Raw genomic sequence first — 13,008 nt, 5'->3', positions numbered from 1 at the left:
AGCTGCAGAATATTTCTGACGCGTTCTCACTGCTCTAAATCATGAATATCAACTGAAATGCAATTTGAGGAGCTACACAATGCTTCTAATTATAGAGGAACGTCTATCTAATACAATAGGCGCACGTTAAGGAGCTGCAAATTATTTCTGGTTATAGAGGAGCCTCTATCTAATACAATAGGTGCAATGTGAGGAGCTGCAGAATATTTCTGACGCGTTCTCACTGCTCTAAATCATGAATATCAACTGAAATGCAATTTGAGGAGCTACACAATGCTTCTAATTATAGAGGAACGTCTATCTAATACAATAGGCGCACGTAAAGGAGCTGCAAATTATTTCTGGTTATAGAGGATCCTCTATGTAATAGAATAAGTGCAATGTGAGGAGCTGCAGAATATTTCTGACGCGTTCTCCCTGCTCTAAATCATGAATATCAACTGAAATGCAATTTGAGGAGCTACATAATGCTTCTAATTATAGAGGAACATCTTAACCTTAACGTGCGCCTATTGTATTAGATAAATACAATAGGCGCACGTTAAGGAGCTGCACAATATTTCTGGTTATAGAGGAGCCTCTATCTAATAAAATAGGTGCAATGTGAGGAGCTGCAGTATGTTTCTGACGCGTTCTCACTGCTCTAAATCATGAATATCAACTGAAATGCAATTTGAGGAGCTACACAATGCTTCTAATTATAGAGGAACATCTTAACCTTAACGTGCGCCTATTGTATTAGATAAATACAATAGGCGCACGTTAAGGAGCTGCAAATTATTTCTGGTTATAGAGGAGCCTCTATCTAATACAATAGGTGCAATGTGAGGAGCTGCAGAATATTTCTGACGCGTTCTCACTGCTCTAAATCATGAATATCAACTGAAATGCAATTTGAGGAGCTACACAATGCTTCTAATTATAGAGGAACGTCTATCTAATACAATAGGCGCACGTAAAGGAGCTGCAAATTATTTCTGGTTATAGAGGATCCTCTATGTAATAGAATAAGTGCAATGTGAGGAGCTGCAGAATATTTCTGACGCGTTCTCCCTGCTCTAAATCATGAATATCAACTGAAATGCAATTTGAGGAGCTACATAATGCTTCTAATTATAGAGGAACATCTTAACCTTAACGTGCGCCTATTGTATTAGATAAATACAATAGGCGCACGTTAAGGAGCTGCACAATATTTCTGGTTATAGAGGAGCCTCTATCTAATAAAATAGGTGCAATGTGAGGAGCTGCAGTATGTTTCTGACGCGTTCTCACTGCTCTAAATCATGAATATCAACTGAAATGCAATTTGAGGAGCTACACAATGCTTCTAATTATAGAGGAACGTCTATCTAATACAATAGGCGCACGTTAAGGAGCTGCAAATTATTTCTGGTTATAGAGGAGCCTCTATCTAATACAATAGGTGCAATGTGAGGAGCTGCAGAATATTTCTGACGCGTTCTCCCTGCTCTAAATCATGAATATCAACTGAAATGCAATTTGAGGAGCTACACAATGCTTCTAATTATAGAGGAACGACTATCTAATACAATAGGCGCACGTTAAGGAGCTGCACAATATTTCTGGTTATAGAGGAGCCTCTATCTAATACAATAGGTGCAATGTGAGGAGCTGCAGAATGTTTCTGACGCGTTCTCACTACTCTAAATCATGAATATCAACTGAAATGCCATTTGAGGAGCTACACAATGCTTCTAATTATAGAGGAACGTCTATCTAATACAATAGGCGCACGTTAAGGAGCTGCACAATATTTCTGGTTATAGAGGAGCCTCTATCTAATACAATAGGTGCAATGTGAGGAGCTGCAGAATGTTTCTGACGCGTTCTCACGGCTCTAAATCATGAATATCAATTGGAATGCAATTTGAGGAGCTACACAATGCTTCTAATTATAGAGGAACGTCTATCTAATACAATAGACGCACGTTAAGGAGCTGCACAATATTTCTGGTTATAGAGGAGCCTCTATCTAATACAATAGGTGCAATGTGAGGAGTTGCAGAATGTTTCTGACGCGTTCTCAGGGCTCTAAATCATGAATATCAACTGAAATGCAATTTGAGGAGCTACACAATGCTTCTAATTATAGAGGAACGTCTATCTAATACAATAGGCGCACGTTAAGGAGCTGCAAATTATTTCTGGTTATAGAGGAGCCTCTATCTAATACAATAGGTGCAATGTGAGGAGCTGCAGAATATTTCTGACGCGTTCTCACTGCTCTAAATCATGAATATCAACTGAAATGCAATTTGAGGAGCTACACAATGCTTCTAATTATAGAGGAACGTCTGTCTAATACAATAGGCGCACGTAAAGGAGCTGCAAATTATTTCTGGTTATAGAGGAGCCTCTATCTAATACAATAAGTGCAATGTGAGGAGCTGCAGAATATTTCTGACGCGTTCTCCCTGCTCTAAATCATGAATATCAACTGAAATGCAATTTGAGGAGCTACATAATGCTTCTAATTATAGAGGAACGTCTATCTAATACAATAGGCGCACGTTAAGGAGCTGCACAATATTTCTGGTTATAGAGGATCCTCTATCTAATACAATAGGTGCAATGTGAGGAGCTGCAGAATATTTCTGACGCGTTCTCACTGCTCTAAATCATGAATATCAACTGAAATGCAATTTGAGGAGCTACACAATGCTTCTAATTATAGAGGAACGTCTATCTAATACAATAGGCGCATGTAAAGGAGCTGCAAATTATTTCTGGTTATAGAGGAGCCTCTATCTAATACAATAAGTGCAATGTGAGGAGCAGCAGAATATTTCTGACGCGTTCTCACTGCTCTAAATCATGAATATCAACTGAAATGCAATTTGAGGAGCTACATAATGCTTCTAATTATAGAGGAACGTCTATCTAATACAATAGGCGCACGTTAAGGAGCTGCACAATATTTCTGGTTATAGAGGAGCCTCTATCTAATACAATAGGTGCAATGTGAGGAGCTGCAGAATATTTCTGACGCGTTCTCACTGCTCTAAATCATGAATATCAACTGAAATGCAATTTGAGGAGCTACACAATGCTTCTAATTATAGAGGAACGTCTATCTAATACAATAGGCGCACGTTAAGGAGCTGCAAATTATTTCTGGTTATAGAGGAGCCTCTATCTAATACAATAGGTGCAATGTGAGGAGCTGCAGAATATTTCTGACGCGTTCTCACTGCTCTAAATCATGAATATCAACTGAAATGCAATTTGAGGAGCTACACAATGCTTCTAATTATAGAGGAACGTCTATCTAATACAATAGGCGCACGTAAAGGAGCTGCAAATTATTTCTGGTTATAGAGGATCCTCTATGTAATAGAATAAGTGCAATGTGAGGAGCTGCAGAATATTTCTGACGCGTTCTCCCTGCTCTAAATCATGAATATCAACTGAAATGCAATTTGAGGAGCTACATAATGCTTCTAATTATAGAGGAACATCTTAACCTTAACGTGCGCCTATTGTATTAGATAAATACAATAGGCGCACGTTAAGGAGCTGCACAATATTTCTGGTTATAGAGGAGCCTCTATCTAATAAAATAGGTGCAATGTGAGGAGCTGCAGTATGTTTCTGACGCGTTCTCACTGCTCTAAATCATGAATATCAACTGAAATGCAATTTGAGGAGCTACACAATGCTTCTAATTATAGAGGAACATCTTAACCTTAACGTGCGCCTATTGTATTAGATAAATACAATAGGCGCACGTTAAGGAGCTGCACAATATTTCTGGTTATAGAGGAGCCTCTATCTAATAAAATAGGTGCAATGTGAGGAGCACCAGTATGTTTCTGACGCGTCCTCACTGCTCTAAATCATGAATATCTACTGAAATGCAATTTGAGGAGCTACACAATGCTTCTAATTATAGAGGAACGTCTATCTAATACAATAGGCGCACGTAAAGGAGCTGCAAATTATTTCTGGTTATAGAGGAGCCTCTATCTAATACAATAAGTGCAATGTGAGGAGCTGCAGAATATTTCTGACGCGTTCTCCCTGCTCTAAGTCATGAATATCAACTGAAATGCAATTTGAGGAGCTACACAATGCTTCTAATTATAGAGGAACGTCTATCTAATACAATAGGCGCACGTTAAGGAGCTGCACAATATTTCTGGTTATAGAGGAGCCTCTATCTAATACAATAGGTGCAATGTGAGGAGCTGCAGAATGTTTCTGACGCGTTCTCACGGCTCTAAATCATGAATATCAATTGAAATGCAATTTGAGGAGCTACACAATGCTTCTAATTATAGAGGAACGTCTATCTAATACAATAGACGCACGTTAAGGAGCTGCACAATATTTCTGGTTATAGAGGAGCCTCTATCTAATACAATAGGTGCAATGTGAGGAGCTGCAGAATGTTTCTGACGCGTTCTCCCTGCTCTAAATCATGAATATCAATTGAAATGCAATTTGAGGAGCTACACAATGCTTCTAATTATAGAGGAACGTCTATCTAATACAATAGGCGCACGTTAAGGAGCTGCACAATATTTCTGGTTATAGAGGAGCCTCTATCTAATACAATAGGTGCAATGTGAGGAGCTGCAGAATGTTTCTGACGCGTTCTCACTGCTCTAAATCATGAATATCAACTGAAATGCAATTTGAGGAGCTACACAATGCTTCTAATTATAGAGGAACGTCTATCTAATACAATAGGCGCCCGTTAAGGAGCTGCACAATATTTCTGCTTATAGAGGAGCCTCTATCTAATACAATAGGTGCAATGTGAGGAGCTGCAGAATGTTTCTGACGCGTTCTCACTGCTCTAAATCATGAATATCAACTGAAATGCAATTTGAGGAGCTACACAATGCTTCTAATTATAGAGGAACATCTTAACCTTAACGTGCGTTTATTGTATTAGATAAATACAATAGGCGCACGTTAAGGAGCTGCACAATATTTCTGGTTATAGAGGAGCCTCTATCTAATAAAATAGGTGCAATGTGAGGAGCTGCAGTATGTTTCTGACGCGTTCTCACGGCTCTAAATCATGAATATCAATTGAAATGCAATTTGAGGAGCTACACAATGCTTCTAATTATAGAGGAACGTCTATCTAATACAATAGACGCACGTTAAGGAGCTGCACAATATTTCTGGTTATAGAGGAGCCTCTATCTAATACAATAGGTGCAATGTGAGGAGTTGCAGAATGTTTCTGACGCGTTCTCACGGCTCTAAATCATGAATATCAACTGAAATGCAATTTGAGGAGCTACACAATGCTTCTAATTATAGAGGAACGTCTATCTAATACAATAGGCGCACGTTAAGGAGCTGAAAATTATTTCTGGTTATAGAGGAGCCTCTATCTAATACAATAAGTGCAATGTGAGGAGCTGCAGAATGTTTCTGACGCGTTCTCACGGCTCTAAATCATGAATATCAATTGAAATGCAATTTGAGGAGCTACACAATGCTTCTAATTATAGAGGAACGTCTATCTAATACAATAGGCGCACGTTAAGGAGCTGCACAATATTTCTGGTTATAGAGGAGCCTCTATCTAATACAATAGGTGCAATGTGAGGAGCTGCAGAATGTTTCTGACGCGTTCTCACTGCTCTAAATCATGAATATCAACTGAAATGCAATTTGAGGAGCTACACAATGCTTCTAATTATAGAGGAACGTCTATCTAATACAATAGGCGCCCGTTAAGGAGCTGCACAATATTTCTGCTTATAGAGGAGCCTCTATCTAATACAATAGGTGCAATGTGAGGAGCTGCAGAATGTTTCTGACGCGTTCTCACTGCTCTAAATCATGAATATCAACTGAAATGCAATTTGAGGAGCTACACAATGCTTCTAATTATAGAGGAACATCTTAACCTTAACGTGCGTTTATTGTATTAGATAAATACAATAGGCGCACGTTAAGGAGCTGCACAATATTTCTGGTTATAGAGGAGCCTCTATCTAATAAAATAGGTGCAATGTGAGGAGCTGCAGTATGTTTCTGACGCGTTCTCACTGCTCTAAATCATGAATATCAACTGAAATGCAATTTGAGGAGCTACACAATGCTTCTAATTATAGAGGAACGTCTATCTAATACAATAGGCGCACGTTAAGGAGCTGCACAATATTTCTGGTTATAGAGGAGCCTCTATCTAATACAATAGGTGCAATGTGAGGAGCTGCAGAATGTTTCTGACGCGTTCTCACGGCTCTAAATCATGAATATCAATTGAAATGCAATTTGAGGAGCTACACAATGCTTCTAATTATAGAGGAACGTCTATCTAATACAATAGACGCACGTTAAGGAGCTGCACAATATTTCTGGTTATAGAGGAGCCTCTATCTAATACAATAGGTGCAATGTGAGGAGCTGCAGAATGTTTCTGACGCGTTCTCACTGCTCTAAATCATGAATATCAACTGAAATGCAATTTGAGGAGCTACACAATGCTTCTAATTATAGAGGAACATCTTAACCTTAACGTGCGTTTATTGTATTAGATAAATACAATAGGCGCACGTTAAGGAGCTGCACAATATTTCTGGTTATAGAGGAGCCTCTATCTAATAAAATAGGTGCAATGTGAGGAGCTGCAGTATGTTTCTGACGCGTTCTCACTGCTCTAAATCATGAATATCAACTGAAATGCAATTTGAGGAGCTACACAATGCTTCTAATTATAGAGGAACGTCTATCTAATACAATAGGCGCACGTTAAGGAGCTGCACAATATTTCTGGTTATAGAGCAGCCTCTATCTAATACAATAGGTGCAATGTGAGGAGCTGCAGAATGTTTCTGACGCGTTCTCACGGCTCTAAATCATGAATATCAATTGAAATGCAATTTGAGGAGCTACACAATGCTTCTAATTATAGAGGAACGTCTATCTAATACAATAGACGCACGTTAAGGAGCTGCACAATATTTCTGCTTATAGAGGAGCCTCTATCTAATACAATAGGTGCAATGTGAGGAGCTGCAGAATGTTTCTGACGCGTTCTCACTGCTCTAAATCATGAATATCAACTGAAATGCAATTTGAGGAGCTACACAATGCTTCTAATTATAGAGGAACATCTTAACCTTAACGTGCGTTTATTGTATTAGATAAATACAATAGGCGCACGTTAAGGAGCTGCACAATATTTCTGGTTATAGAGGAGCCTCTATCTAATACAATAGGTGCAATGTGAGGAGCTGCAGGATGTTTCTGACGCGTTCTCACGGCTCTAAATCATGAATATCAATTGAAATGCAATTTGAGGAGCTACACAATGCTTCTAATTATAGAGGAACGTCTATCTAATACAATAGGCGCACATTAAGGAGCTGCACAATATTTCTGGTTATAGAGGAGCCTCTATCTAATACAATAGGTGCAATGTGAGGAGCTGCAGAATGTTTCTGACGCGTTCTCACGGCTCTAAATCATGAATATCAATTGAAATGCAATTTGAGGAGCTACACAATGCTTCTAATTATAGAGGAACGTCTATCTAATACAATAGACGCACGTTAAGGAGCTGCACAATATTTCTGCTTATAGAGGAGCCTCTATCTAATACAATAGGTGCAATGTGAGGAGCTGCAGAATGTTTCTGACGCGTTCTCACTGCTCTAAATCATGAATATCAACTGAAATGCAATTTGAGGAGCTACACAATGCTTCTAATTATAGAGGAACATCTTAACCTTAACGTGCGTTTATTGTATTAGATAAATACAATAGGCGCACGTTAAGGAGCTGCACAATATTTCTGGTTATAGAGGAGCCTCTATCTAATACAATAGGTGCAATGTGAGGAGCTGCAGAATGTTTCTGACGCGTTCTCACGGCTCTAAATCATGAATATCAATTGAAATGCAATTTGAGGAGCTACACAATGCTTCTAATTATAGAGGAACGTCTGTCTAATACAATAGGCGCACGTAAAGGAGCTGCAAATTATTTCTGGTTATAGAGGAGCCTCTATCTAATACAATAAGTGCAATGTGAGGAGCTGCAGAATATTTCTGACGCGTTCTCCCTGCTCTAAATCATGAATATCAACTGAAATGCAATTTGAGGAGCTACATAATGCTTCTAATTATAGAGGAACGTCTATCTAATACAATAGGCGCACGTTAAGGAGCTGCACAATATTTCTGGTTATAGAGGATCCTCTATCTAATACAATAGGTGCAATGTGAGGAGCTGCAGAATATTTCTGACGCGTTCTCACTGCTCTAAATCATGAATATCAACTGAAATGCAATTTGAGGAGCTACACAATGCTTCTAATTATAGAGGAACGTCTATCTAATACAATAGGCGCATGTAAAGGAGCTGCAAATTATTTCTGGTTATAGAGGAGCCTCTATCTAATACAATAAGTGCAATGTGAGGAGCTGCAGAATATTTCTGACGCGTTCTCACTGCTCTAAATCATGAATATCAACTGAAATGCAATTTGAGGAGCTACATAATGCTTCTAATTATAGAGGAACGTCTATCTAATACAATAGGCGCACGTTAAGGAGCTGCACAATATTTCTGGTTATAGAGGAGCCTCTATCTAATACAATAGGTGCAATGTGAGGAGCTGCAGAATATTTCTGACGCGTTCTCACTGCTCTAAATCATGAATATCAACTGAAATGCAATTTGAGGAGCTACACAATGCTTCTAATTATAGAGGAACGTCTATCTAATACAATAGGCGCACGTTAAGGAGCTGCAAATTATTTCTGGTTATAGAGGAGCCTCTATCTAATACAATAGGTGCAATGTGAGGAGCTGCAGAATATTTCTGACGCGTTCTCACTGCTCTAAATCATGAATATCAACTGAAATGCAATTTGAGGAGCTACACAATGCTTCTAATTATAGAGGAACGTCTATCTAATACAATAGGCGCACGTAAAGGAGCTGCAAATTATTTCTGGTTATAGAGGATCCTCTATGTAATAGAATAAGTGCAATGTGAGGAGCTGCAGAATATTTCTGACGCGTTCTCCCTGCTCTAAATCATGAATATCAACTGAAATGCAATTTGAGGAGCTACATAATGCTTCTAATTATAGAGGAACATCTTAACCTTAACGTGCGCCTATTGTATTAGATAAATACAATAGGCGCACGTTAAGGAGCTGCACAATATTTCTGGTTATAGAGGAGCCTCTATCTAATAAAATAGGTGCAATGTGAGGAGCACCAGTATGTTTCTGACGCGTCCTCACTGCTCTAAATCATGAATATCTACTGAAATGCAATTTGAGGAGCTACACAATGCTTCTAATTATAGAGGAACGTCTATCTAATACAATAGGCGCACGTAAAGGAGCTGCAAATTATTTCTGGTTATAGAGGAGCCTCTATCTAATACAATAAGTGCAATGTGAGGAGCTGCAGAATATTTCTGACGCGTTCTCCCTGCTCTAAGTCATGAATATCAACTGAAATGCAATTTGAGGAGCTACACAATGCTTCTAATTATAGAGGAACGTCTATCTAATACAATAGGCGCACGTTAAGGAGCTGCACAATATTTCTGGTTATAGAGGAGCCTCTATCTAATACAATAGGTGCAATGTGAGGAGCTGCAGAATGTTTCTGACGCGTTCTCACGGCTCTAAATCATGAATATCAATTGAAATGCAATTTGAGGAGCTACACAATGCTTCTAATTATAGAGGAACGTCTATCTAATACAATAGACGCACGTTAAGGAGCTGCACAATATTTCTGGTTATAGAGGAGCCTCTATCTAATACAATAGGTGCAATGTGAGGAGCTGCAGAATGTTTCTGACGCGTTCTCCCTGCTCTAAATCATGAATATCAATTGAAATGCAATTTGAGGAGCTACACAATGCTTCTAATTATAGAGGAACGTCTATCTAATACAATAGGCGCACGTTAAGGAGCTGCACAATATTTCTGGTTATAGAGGAGCCTCTATCTAATACAATAGGTGCAATGTGAGGAGCTGCAGAATGTTTCTGACGCGTTCTCACTGCTCTAAATCATGAATATCAACTGAAATGCAATTTGAGGAGCTACACAATGCTTCTAATTATAGAGGAACGTCTATCTAATACAATAGGCGCCCGTTAAGGAGCTGCACAATATTTCTGCTTATAGAGGAGCCTATATCTAATACAATAGGTGCAATGTGAGGAGCTGCAGAATGTTTCTGACGCGTTCTCACTGCTCTAAATCATGAATATCAACTGAAATGCAATTTGAGGAGCTACACAATGCTTCTAATTATAGAGGAACATCTTAACCTTTACGTGCGTTTATTGTATTAGATAAATACAATAGGCGCACGTTAAGGAGCTGCACAATATTTCTGGTTATAGAGGAGCCTCTATCTAATAAAATAGGTGCAATGTGAGGAGCTGCAGTATGTTTCTGACGCGTTCTCACGGCTCTAAATCATGAATATCAATTGAAATGCAATTTGAGGAGCTACACAATGCTTCTAATTATAGAGGAACGTCTATCTAATACAATAGACGCACGTTAAGGAGCTGCACAATATTTCTGGTTATAGAGGAGCCTCTATCTAATACAATAGGTGCAATGTGAGGAGTTGCAGAATGTTTCTGACGCGTTCTCACGGCTCTAAATCATGAATATCAACTGAAATGCAATTTGAGGAGCTACACAATGCTTCTAATTATAGAGGAACGTCTATCTAATACAATAGGCGCACGTTAAGGAGCTGAAAATTATTTCTGGTTATAGAGGAGCCTCTATCTAATACAATAAGTGCAATGTGAGGAGCTGCAGAATGTTTCTGACGCGTTCTCACGGCTCTAAATCATGAATATCAATTGAAATGCAATTTGAGGAGCTACACAATGCTTCTAATTATAGAGGAACGTCTATCTAATACAATAGGCGCACGTTAAGGAGCTGCACAATATTTCTGGTTATAGAGGAGCCTCTATCTAATACAATAGGTGCAATGTGAGGAGCTGCAGAATGTTTCTGACGCGTTCTCACTGCTCTAAATCATGAATATCAACTGAAATGCAATTTGAGGAGCTACACAATGCTTCTAATTATAGAGGAACGTCTATCTAATACAATAGGCGCCCGTTAAGGAGCTGCACAATATTTCTGCTTATAGAGGAGCCTCTATCTAATACAATAGGTGCAATGTGAGGAGCTGCAGAATGTTTCTGACGCGTTCTCACTGCTCTAAATCATGAATATCAACTGAAATGCAATTTGAGGAGCTACACAATGCTTCTAATTATAGAGGAACATCTTAACCTTAACGTGCGTTTATTGTATTAGATAAATACAATAGGCGCACGTTAAGGAGCTGCACAATATTTCTGGTTATAGAGGAGCCTCTATCTAATAAAATAGGTGCAATGTGAGGAGCTGCAGTATGTTTCTGACGCGTTCTCACTGCTCTAAATCATGAATATCAACTGAAATGCAATTTGAGGAGCTACACAATGCTTCTAATTATAGAGGAACGTCTATCTAATACAATAGGCGCACGTTAAGGAGCTGCACAATATTTCTGGTTATAGAGGAGCCTCTATCTAATACAATAGGTGCAATGTGAGGAGCTGCAGAATGTTTCTGACGCGTTCTCACGGCTCTAAATCATGAATATCAATTGAAATGCAATTTGAGGAGCTACACAATGCTTCTAATTATAGAGGAACGTCTATCTAATACAATAGACGCACGTTAAGGAGCTGCACAATATTTCTGGTTATAGAGGAGCCTCTATCTAATACAATAGGTGCAATGTGAGGAGCTGCAGAATGTTTCTGACGCGTTCTCACTGCTCTAAATCATGAATATCAACTGAAATGCAATTTGAGGAGCTACACAATGCTTCTAATTATAGAGGAACATCTTAACCTTAACGTGCGTTTATTGTATTAGATAAATACAATAGGCGCACGTTAAGGAGCTGCACAATATTTCTGGTTATAGAGGAGCCTCTATCTAATAAAATAGGTGCAATGTGAGGAGCTGCAGTATGTTTCTGACGCGTTCTCACTGCTCTAAATCATGAATATCAACTGAAATGCAATTTGAGGAGCTACACAATGCTTCTAATTATAGAGGAACGTCTATCTAATACAATAGGCGCACGTTAAGGAGCTGCACAATATTTCTGGTTATAGAGGAGCCTCTATCTAATACAATAGGTGCAATGTGAGGAGCTGCAGAATGTTTCTGACGCGTTCTCACGGCTCTAAATCATGAATATCAATTGAAATGCAATTTGAGGAGCTACACAATGCTTCTAATTATAGAGGAACGTCTATCTAATACAATAGACGCACGTTAAGGAGCTGCACAATATTTCTGCTTATAGAGGAGCCTCTATCTAATACAATAGGTGCAATGTGAGGAGCTGCAGAATGTTTCTGACGCGTTCTCACTGCTCTAAATCATGAATATCAACTGAAATGCAATTTGAGGAGCTACACAATGCTTCTAATTATAGAGGAACATCTTAACCTTAACGTGCGTTTATTGTATTAGATAAATACAATAGGCGCACGTTAAGGAGCTGCACAATATTTCTGGTTATAGAGGAGCCTCTATCTAATACAATAGGTGCAATGTGAGGAGCTGCAGGATGTTTCTGACGCGTTCTCACGGCTCTAAATCATGAATATCAATTGAAATGCAATTTGAGGAGCTACACAATGCTTCTAATTATAGAGGAACGTCTATCTAATACAATAGGCGCACGTTAAGGAGCTGCACAATATTTCTGGTTATAGAGGAGCCTCTATCTAATACAATAGGTGCAATGTGAGGAGCTGCAGAATGTTTCTGACGCGTTCTCACGGCTCTAAATCATGAATATCAATTGAAATGCAATTTGAGGAGCTACACAATGCTTCTAATTATAGAGGAACGTCTATCTAATACAATAGACGCACGTTAAGGAGCTGCACAATATTTCTGCTTATAGAGGAGCCTCTATCTAATACAATAGGTGCAA

Source organism: Stegodyphus dumicola, chromosome 7 (genome assembly GCF_044657685.1).
Source record: "Stegodyphus dumicola isolate Sdum_Otavi_A_Nest chromosome 7, ASM4465768v1".
NCBI lineage: Eukaryota > Metazoa > Arthropoda > Arachnida > Araneae > Eresidae > Stegodyphus > Stegodyphus dumicola.
This window is presented reverse-complemented; position numbering follows the sequence as displayed.